The 9,264-nt window shown below is 41.5% G+C and overlaps 1 long non-coding RNA gene across 1 annotated transcript; it reads right to left on the bottom strand.

Annotated features, from left to right (window-relative positions):
- Positions 1-8,088: 8,088 nt before the first annotated feature.
- On the bottom strand, positions 8,089-9,264 carry LOC141003179 (uncharacterized). Its single transcript, XR_012179681.1, has 2 exons — positions 9,072-9,264; positions 8,089-8,667 (listed from the first exon to the last, which is right to left on the bottom strand). It is a non-coding gene; the product is annotated as an uncharacterized lncRNA (long non-coding RNA).

Below are 9,264 nucleotides of genomic sequence, written 5' to 3'. Positions count from 1 at the left end.
AGGTTCACCTCACTTGTTCAACAGGAAGAGGCAGCGCAGTGTGTTCTGAGCACAACTGAGGAGAAAACCATGAGGTCTGTTAGATCAACACACTGTGAGAATGAAGTCTGAAATAAAGCAGTTACTGTTTTTGAAGAACATCAATGTGGAAACTGGACATTTCAACTGTTACATGCCTGAATTAAAAAATATAATCTATTTTTAAAAGATTGGTAGTTGTGTTTGTGAATATTTATGACACCCACATGCCTTTTGTTGCACCATGCACTGTGTTGACTGTCTGAATCAGGGATCACATCTGTATCTTCACACTTCTGGCCAGTGTTGTATAAAGTACTTAACAATCACACTCAAGTAAAAGTATCGGTAGCTCTCCAAAAAATGACTTTGGTAAAAGTCAAAGTCACTGACTGAAATATTACTTGAGTTAAAGTCTTAAAGTATCTGAAATTTCTTGCACTTAAGTATTACAAGTACTGTAAAAATAAATGTACTCAAGTAATGTAATTAAAAGTACAAGTAAAAGTAAATAACAAGCAAAGGCAGTCTGAAGTTCCTTTTTTTTTTTATTATGATTTACTTGGTCAAGTACACTATGAGGCTACCAGTTAGGACCAGTTGATCCGTGTAAACCATTTCTCACATGTCAGCCCAGAACATTGCACAACAGTGCGAATCACACCATTAATAGAAAGGTGGCAAGTGCAGATTTTTTTTTTCCTTCTACAAACATGACCAATGGCATCACATCAATACAAGTCAAATAGGGAGAAAACTGAAGCTTATCTGGCTTGTGAAGGAGTCCAGTTTGAAAGCCCTTTTTGTAAACCTTTTAAAAATAAAAAAAAGTCAGCATTGAAAGTGAGGCGAATCACCAAGCAAGGAAAAGCTGCCATTACTGCACTTTAAAACTAGAGGTACACAAAACCAATTGGCATTATTTTAACAAAACACAAATTGGCAGAAGAGAGGAGATCAGTTTGAAACCCCCTGTAAACTCTTAAAAAAGTGCTGGAAATGAGGTCACAGAAAACACTATTGCTACCCTTCTTGCACTTTTGAGCCAAAATCTTAACATTTTACATAGAACCAACTTTTGCAAAGTCAAGCCCCTCATCCCAACCCCCACACACCTTTGCCCTTGGCCTTTACTTTTCTCCCTCTTCAACTTAAACCTTATTTGAGGGCGTCCTTGCTCATAACCCCATGATCACTTGAAACTGTAAAACTTTTTGTTCATCTTCAAAAGCAGCTGGCTTTCAAAATGCCTAGAATTTAGCCGTACTCTTCGTGGGCTGAAAACAAGGCCTGCTATGCTGAAGAGCCTTTCGCATGCTGCCGACGCTGGGAGGGGCGTGTTGAGTTTGACAGACAACTTGCAGACAGAAGGAAAGGACTTAAGCAGGTCCATGTGGTCAGCGGAGCAGGAGAGGTAGGCATCAAATTGCTTGACGCCATCTTGGGTCTTTGATGATGCTTGCAGAGAAGAGAAGAAGTCATCCTCGTCTGATGAACTCGACCTGATCACATCACCTGGCTGCATAGAGGGATCCTCGATATGCTGCTTGATGTAATTGATTCCTGAAATGTAAAAACAAAGAAGGGTTATACCCAGGGATATAAGTCAACTTCTCATCACTAGCTAAATTTGGCTCGTTGATGTTAATTGCACTAGTCAGACATCCACTCACTACCAGTGAAAGTGGCTACTAAGCTTCATTTTCTACCAGCCAAACTGAATTTACCAGAATTTGGCCGGTCGGCGGGTGTTAATTTAGAGCCCTAGTTATAGCACTTATTAATGCAACTCTACCATGTCATCTCTGCCTAAACAAGTGAAACATTAAAGCATTTGATTCTCTCCCCATGTTCCTTTTCATGCACCAACCAATATGCAAACCCAATATGTTGATACTAACTGTCAAGGCATAGACAAACTTAAGTACAGTATATGTATGCCTTACCCATTTTAATGGTAGTATCATCCTTCGTCCATGTCGTCCGGAATTTTGGAAGAAGAATTGCAGCTGCAACCAGCTCGGCATCCATGAACATGTGCCCGAAGCGGTTCTGAATTCCAGACTGTAAAGCATCAACAAGAGGCTTGCAGTACTTCAGCTGCAACTTCACCTTCTCGAGTTTGACCTGCAGCAGTTGAATTGTAGGAAGCAGCCACCCCATTTGTGCCTTGGTTTCTGCTTGCAATATGTTGGTTGCCTGGGCGACAGGGCTCATTACAGCAGCATATTCTGTCAGAAATGCGAGTTCGGCTGGGTTGAACCTGCGCACACACAAACACACACAAAAAATTATGCATGATAGGAAGTGAACAGCGTCTGTGATGCATTAAACCTCTATTATATGGAGCAGTCATTCCACTTTTATCTCATCATTTTTAAATCTTCGGCCTACTTACATTGGGACCTTCAGGTCAGTGGCAATGGCTCTCAACGCTGCTTCTCCCTTCTCTTTAGAAATCCTGAGCAGGCGTTCAACGGCCATGAACAAGGAATTCCACCTCGTTTTATTTGGTCTTAGAAGCTGAAGGGAACAGACATCTTCAATCAGCTCAGCTGCAAGTGTGGATCTTCCACATTTGTTCCATAGGCCATAACACTTTCCAAATGTTGCATGGTGCAGCTTCTTGTATGCGTCGCTGGAGGTTGCAGTAGAGGAATCTTCACTGGCGATAAGATTCAGGAGATGGCATGCACAGCGTTGGTGTCTCGGTAGCTGAAATTCGAACCCATCATCTTCATTCAGAAGAGCTGCTGTGTCAATGTACTCCACATCTTCCTCCTCATCTGCTCCATCCCCTTCCTCTTCAGACTGTGCAGACTCTTCAGCAACTTCTTCATTGTTGTTTTCGTCTTCCCCAAACACACGAAAGGCCTTCAGAAAATTTGAACTGTTGTCAGTGGTTGTTCGCACTATCTTGCCTCTAATATCAAATTCTGCATGAATGTCATTCAAAGCATTGGCCAATCGGTCGAACGTGTGGGATCCTCTCAGCTGCCGGCACGCCAAGGCTGCTGAACATCGCTCGAGATTCTCCGGGTCAATCCAGTGTGCCGTAACCCCAATGAGCCTTCTGACTGACCAACAGTCAGTAGTAGTAGCGATGTATTCGACCCCCTTCATTGTCTCAATCAGAGCTGCTTTCATTTTGTTGAAGACATCTTCAATCTTGGAGGTGAGAGTCACCCGGGACATCATTTTGGCATTAGGGACGAGGTCACTGACAAATTCTCTGAAGGGTTCCTGCTCAACTATTGAGAAAGGTCGAAGCCCATGTACAACATAATTCACAATGGCCTTGTCAACAGTCTTCTGAGGTGTCATGGACACGGTCTGGGTTAATGTGGTCTGCTTGCTGCTGGGGGTGGGTGGTCCACTGGCCCTTTTTCGTTTTGCTGTGGTCAACTCAACATATTTTTGAAGATGGTGCGGATGCTTTCTCTAAAACAGACAAGAAAATGAAATTAAATGTCAACCTGGAAACAAATTGCCTCACCCAGTTACAAAGAGGGGGGGGGGGGCTAATGGCTTTAAAGTTTAAAATAAATAAAATCATAGTATTATTTTGTTTAAAATTACTGTGGCTGTACAATTAAGATAATTGACACGGTATAAGTTGTTTGACGCATCTGGGATTTACAACGAAAGTTTAAACTAGAACTTGCCGGTTCAATTAAACACACACACAGACACACACACACACACACACACACACGCTGGCGGGACAGGTCGCACTGGACGACAAAGACAAATGGATAAATAATACGCTAATACGCAAAATGTAAAAGTAGTACACGTTAAATGTTTTGTTTTTAACATGCATGCCTATCGCTATCGTTTCACTTGGCCTATAGCACGCTTCTTCCTTCCCTAGACCCAAAAGGCTAGCCTGCTACAGCCATGTGGAAACGAAACGCTGCCGCACACGAAGTTAATTCCTTCAGGTTATGCTCAGAATTCCACATAAGTCCATGTAATGTCCATCATATACATACTGGACTGCATAAACTTAATGAAACCCACTTACCTCAATATGTTTCTTCAGGTTGGACGGAGAGTTCCTGTATGATAGGATCTCCACATTTCTTGGAAGGCATAGCAGGCACTTCATCCGGTACGATGAATCCCTGACATCGGAAAATGAAAACAAACGGCTCAAATAAGGCCACGGGTGCTCGTCGGGTTGTGGTTCCCCTTCATTTGTAGTCGACGTTGTCGCTGTCGCTGTGTCTGGCGTCTCCTCTTCTTCTTCCATTGTTGACTGCGAGACTCGCAGGTGTTGTCAATGTCGTAGTTAAGGCAATTGCCAACAAGCCCGGGCATGCACTAACTTCGCTGCGTCAGACAGTGAGGGTGGGGCGGAGCCAAAACACTGTTTCCTTTTATTTCTTTGTTTTGTTTCATTTTTTTTTTTTTTTTTTTTTTTGTAACGAGTAACGAAATGGGACTTTGAAAATATATCGGAGTAAAAGTATGCAATTAAGCTCGGAAATATAGTGAAGTAAAAGTGAAAGTTGTAAAAAAAAAAATCAACTCCAGAAAAGTACAAAGTATCCCAAAATATACTTAAGTACAGTAGTGAAGTATTTTTACTTCGTTACTATACAACACTGCTTCTGGCAGACTGACACCCATCTATCAAACTGATGACAAGATGACTAGTCAGAGTGACACTTTTACAGCCTGATATGAAACCATCCACAATAATCATATTACTAGTAACTACTGAACAATGGAGGGAAATTAGTTACACTACTTGTTACATTAATATCTGTGATCCATCTGAAGTGCTTTCTAACAGCTCCACAGTTGTTGGCCGTTAATATGAGGGGAACTGCCATGTTGTTTCAATATGGGTATTAGAGTGCATTTTCAGGCAGTCTCTCCTACAAGACATTCATAGTGTTGCAGCAGTTGTTCACACAATTGACAGAAATAGATGTGTGAAAAAAGAAAAAAGAGAGAAGTTCAAACTCCGGCTCCTTCCTCACCTACAAAAAGCTGACCCATCAAGGTGTGAACTGGGTGTGAATGTCAGATCTGCGGTTTAAGAAATACAAAGAAAATAGTTGGACACAGATCCCCTTCAAAAGAGTTTAACTTCTGAGAAGGCACAACAATCATCACCTCTAAAACCACCATCTGTGCAAGATTCTATCTTCACCCACTCAGGTGCATGCTCGAGCGAGCTGCCTTGGCCATGCACAAGTGGAGACTCACGTTATTTATGCTGCCAGCAGATAGACCCAGGAAGTTACTGCAACACTGATGCTTTATCATATCAATCTGCTTCATGTTTGCTTCTTTTACTTTATTGGCCAAAGTCTCTGTCACACAAAGGACACTGATGACTGTCACACCTACTCATAGGGAGAGTCAAATGGAGGGAGGAGTGAGAGAGAGACACATGACTTCACAGGAAGAGACAGCACAGTGTGATGTGAGTAAGTCAGAAGGCCTCTCAGGTCAAAGCTTTGCAGCAAAGTATAAAAGTAAACAGTGAAAAGTGACCTATATTGTGTTGAATAAAGGAATGTCAGCCTCTGTATTTGTACTGAATGGAAATAAATAGCGATGGAATAAACCAGCCCTCTGTGGTGACGATCATTGTCTGTCTGAGTGAAAAATAAAGTCTTCACCACAGGAAGACTTCAGCCACGGCCACAAACATCACACAGCCTGCTGTTCTCAAAGACAACCAAGAGTGATGCTACTACTTATAAACTCTATATCATCTCTGCTTTACACACACTTATTTAGGTACCTTACTTTCAAAGCAGCATCAACCTTTAATCATCAGATTCTGCTCTGATCCAGAGCCGTTTACCAACAGGAGGAGAGCTCAGAGATTACTTTTTAACTTTCAGGATTAAAATATGGATTTATCCTCACTCCTGTTTATCAACCGGACTGTAGCAGCTATCCTCCATGTTGTCTGCTGAATGGAGCTGGAGGAGAAACTAACGTAACAATACAGAGACGTGAGGGGGGAGAAGAGAGAGAACCAGAGTCCTTGGTGAGTGCTGAGTTCAGGGAAGGGTCTAGATGAAAACACAGAAACACACACCCTCACCATTGCTCGCTAATTTACAGCTACTGTACAGTACAGTAATGTGGCTGATTGGGGCAAATAAACACTCACGTAACAGCAACAGTACATTTTTGCTCCATCAAATATCCAGTTTAACAAGAGTAAGATGACAGGAGGGAGGAATTAAGATCCCTTTGTCTAAAATTTCATTTGTGAAAAAGATTCAACATTAATGTGAATTTATTATTTTCTGGCCAGTCTTTGGTTTTGATTCTCACATGCTTCTTCCTCTCTCGCTCTCAGGATCTATCTTTATCATTTTGTTTGTCCTTGATCGTTATCTAAAGAAAAGAAAAAAAACACCCACTTGACGTTTGATGGAGGAGGGAACTGTGAAGACACTGATGATTGTTGAATGTCCTTATAGGGAGAGTCTGCTGGGAGGTAGGAGGGGTAATGTACACTAATTTAAATTCAAATGTAGAAAATGTTTCCATAAGTCTGTAATTTTCTCCATTTGACTGGAAACACTCACTTTTATTTTCATTCTTTAGTCGTCTTCATTGAACGCTGGCAGAGTGAATGTATAAATGAAATAGACAAAGGGCTTGACTTGTGTTGATTGTGTTTGCGTGCACATGTGTGCAACAAGTCTTGTGTCCCCTCCCCCCTGTTATTTTCCACTGTGGTCAAAAACAGTTAGACTGGCCTTCAGTTCTCTGCATTAAAACCTCATGCAACAAAAGCTGTACAACTTTCACACTGACGCTTTAGTATGTTCTCTTAAAATGTGAAGATATTTTTCTTAGATTTTGATGATTGTGATGTGGCTCAGTAGAAGTCTAATAACTGCTTGTGATCAGATTTAAAGCAAGAAACTGGGATTTAATTGTAAAGACTTAACTGGAGTCAGTTCAAAACACAACTAACATTGCTTAGGCCCTAAAGACAATAAGAGCATTTCATTAGTGTGTGGACAACATGTTCAGGCTTCCTTCCTTCTTTGTGGTGATTCTCAGAAGTACAGAAAACAGAAGTAGCTGAGTGTTGAAGACGTAGATACAGACTTGATAAGGACTGAGCGGCCATGATGACATGACTGAGAAAGTCTGAATGAAAGCACAGTACCAAATGGTTTCATCCTGTTGCTGCCAGTTATTGTCAGAGAGTGTATTCCAGCTGTGAGGGCCAACAGTTCTGAGTTAAGTCGCTGCCCTGTGTTGTTTTCTGCATTTTTAACACTGGAGGCAAATCAGCTTGCCAAGCCACTGGGGTTCCCTATGGTAAGTCCAGCCTGGTGAAAACATTATTGCTTTTGAAGATAAAACCTCACAAGAAAAGAGCATGGCTTGACTATTTGTTGCACAGACAGAAATTTATACTATCAACCAAATGGTGGACTCGGTGGTAAAGTGCTCTCTAGGGTGCCCTTCCAGAGGACAAAACTTGATCAAGTGCCTTCTCTTCAGTTGCTTGGACATTTCTTTTTCACAAGAACACCCACCTTCCTCTTTAAACCTCCTTCCTGGTGTTCAGTAATTTAAGCTCCATTACAGTCAAACGATCATACACACAAATGATGGGCTTTACTATGATACCAGCTTTACTTCTCTGCAGCCTCAGTAAGTACTGCCATGAAATTACTCTCTAAGTGTTCTCCATGGCTAACGTGATTAGTTTCAAGTTGCTACGACAGTTGTTCAGGAGCATTTTTATCTGTTTGCTGCATTATCAGCTGAGCAATAAATGTCTAAATGTTGTTTCAGGTTGGATCTCTGTCTCAGGTTCTGAGGCTCAGACTGTGGAGGTTCAGCCTGGTCAAGAAGTCACACCGCTGTGCTCCAACTTTTCCAGCTCTCCCTCTCAGATAATCTGGTTCAGACTGGACAGCAGACGGTGCATTTCCTCCTTGTACATGTAACCTTCTTCTTAGTCTTCTCGGGTTCTGTCTGATCAACTAGGTTCGGCTAAGGAGACTGGCAGTAGCACTGAAGCATGAGAGCAATTGATCTCCAACCCACATAACACACAACACAAAATATGGTATGAATGTTTATGTTCAAGAATTAGTTTTGTTTTCTCAACTTAAATTGTTCAGCCTTGCACACATTAAATGAAATGCAGTTCGCTTTCACATAAATTAAATTCACAGAATGAAATAAAATTAGCTGACCAGGTAAGTACCGGTATAGAAAATAATAAAGATAAAATAAAATGTCTCTTTCCCCTTTAATGGGTTGAATTGTCCTTTTTATTCCCTGTTATTCACTGTTTGTTTCAGTTTATTTATTGTCTTTCAGGGTCCTCCAAGGAGAAAACAGTTCTTTAAGTTCCTTTGTCAGTTTGTTTTTTTTTGCAAAAAGATGTAAAAAAAATAGGAAAAAAGTCAAAAATAGGAAAAAATCAAAAATACTGAGATCTCAGAAAAGAAAGTGCAAATAAAATGTGTTACTCCTCAGGACTGAGTCCTGTCCTACCACACTGGTCCCGATGAACCAAGAGTCTCCATGCAGCATGGCGGTGATACAGGTTGCAGTTGAACCAAGAGCCTCCACGCGGCAACGGCGGTGGTGTGGATCACAGTTGAACAGAAGAACTCGTCCCTCAAAAAAACCAGCCTGCATAACATGCAGCGTAATTATTCATCAGCTTAAATGACTGTCTGTTTACTTTTTTTCAGTGCACATTACACAATACAGCTTCATTAAAGGAAATATAAGCAACTCACTACAGGAAATATGAAATACATTAAATGCTGCATCATTTTAGCACCTGAGCTACGGCGACGGCTGTGGAGCCGTGCTCGGCCTCGTTAACAGGCCGCAGCTGAGCTAACAGCTCGGTAAATTGCTACACGTTCGTCACGGTAACACACAATAACAACATATCGTCACAGCATCACAAAAAACATTTCTCAGTACCATTAAACATTTGACTATTCTGACTGGCTTTCTTTCTTTGTGTACTAAACCAGAATGATACTGCTAATTGAGCTAACGAGCTATCGGTGCAGCTAACTCACCAAAATAGTTCAGAAAAGTCCGTGGAAACACTCGTCCGAGTCGCTCCCGAGATCGGTTTCACTTCCACCAGGTAAGTTTCTTTTCACACTCACTTTCTAACAACAGTTTTATCACAACTTCCACGAAATATCATCATGTTTGGCCGCCGAACGGGGACACTTTGCTCTGCGGCTGCATGAGGTTTCTCCTTTC

The sequence above is a fragment of the Pagrus major genome, chromosome 10, assembly GCF_040436345.1.
Source record: "Pagrus major chromosome 10, Pma_NU_1.0".
Lineage (NCBI taxonomy): Eukaryota > Metazoa > Chordata > Actinopteri > Spariformes > Sparidae > Pagrus > Pagrus major.
The sequence above is the reverse complement of the archived record's forward strand: the minus strand, read 5'-3'. Positions and strand labels throughout refer to the sequence as shown.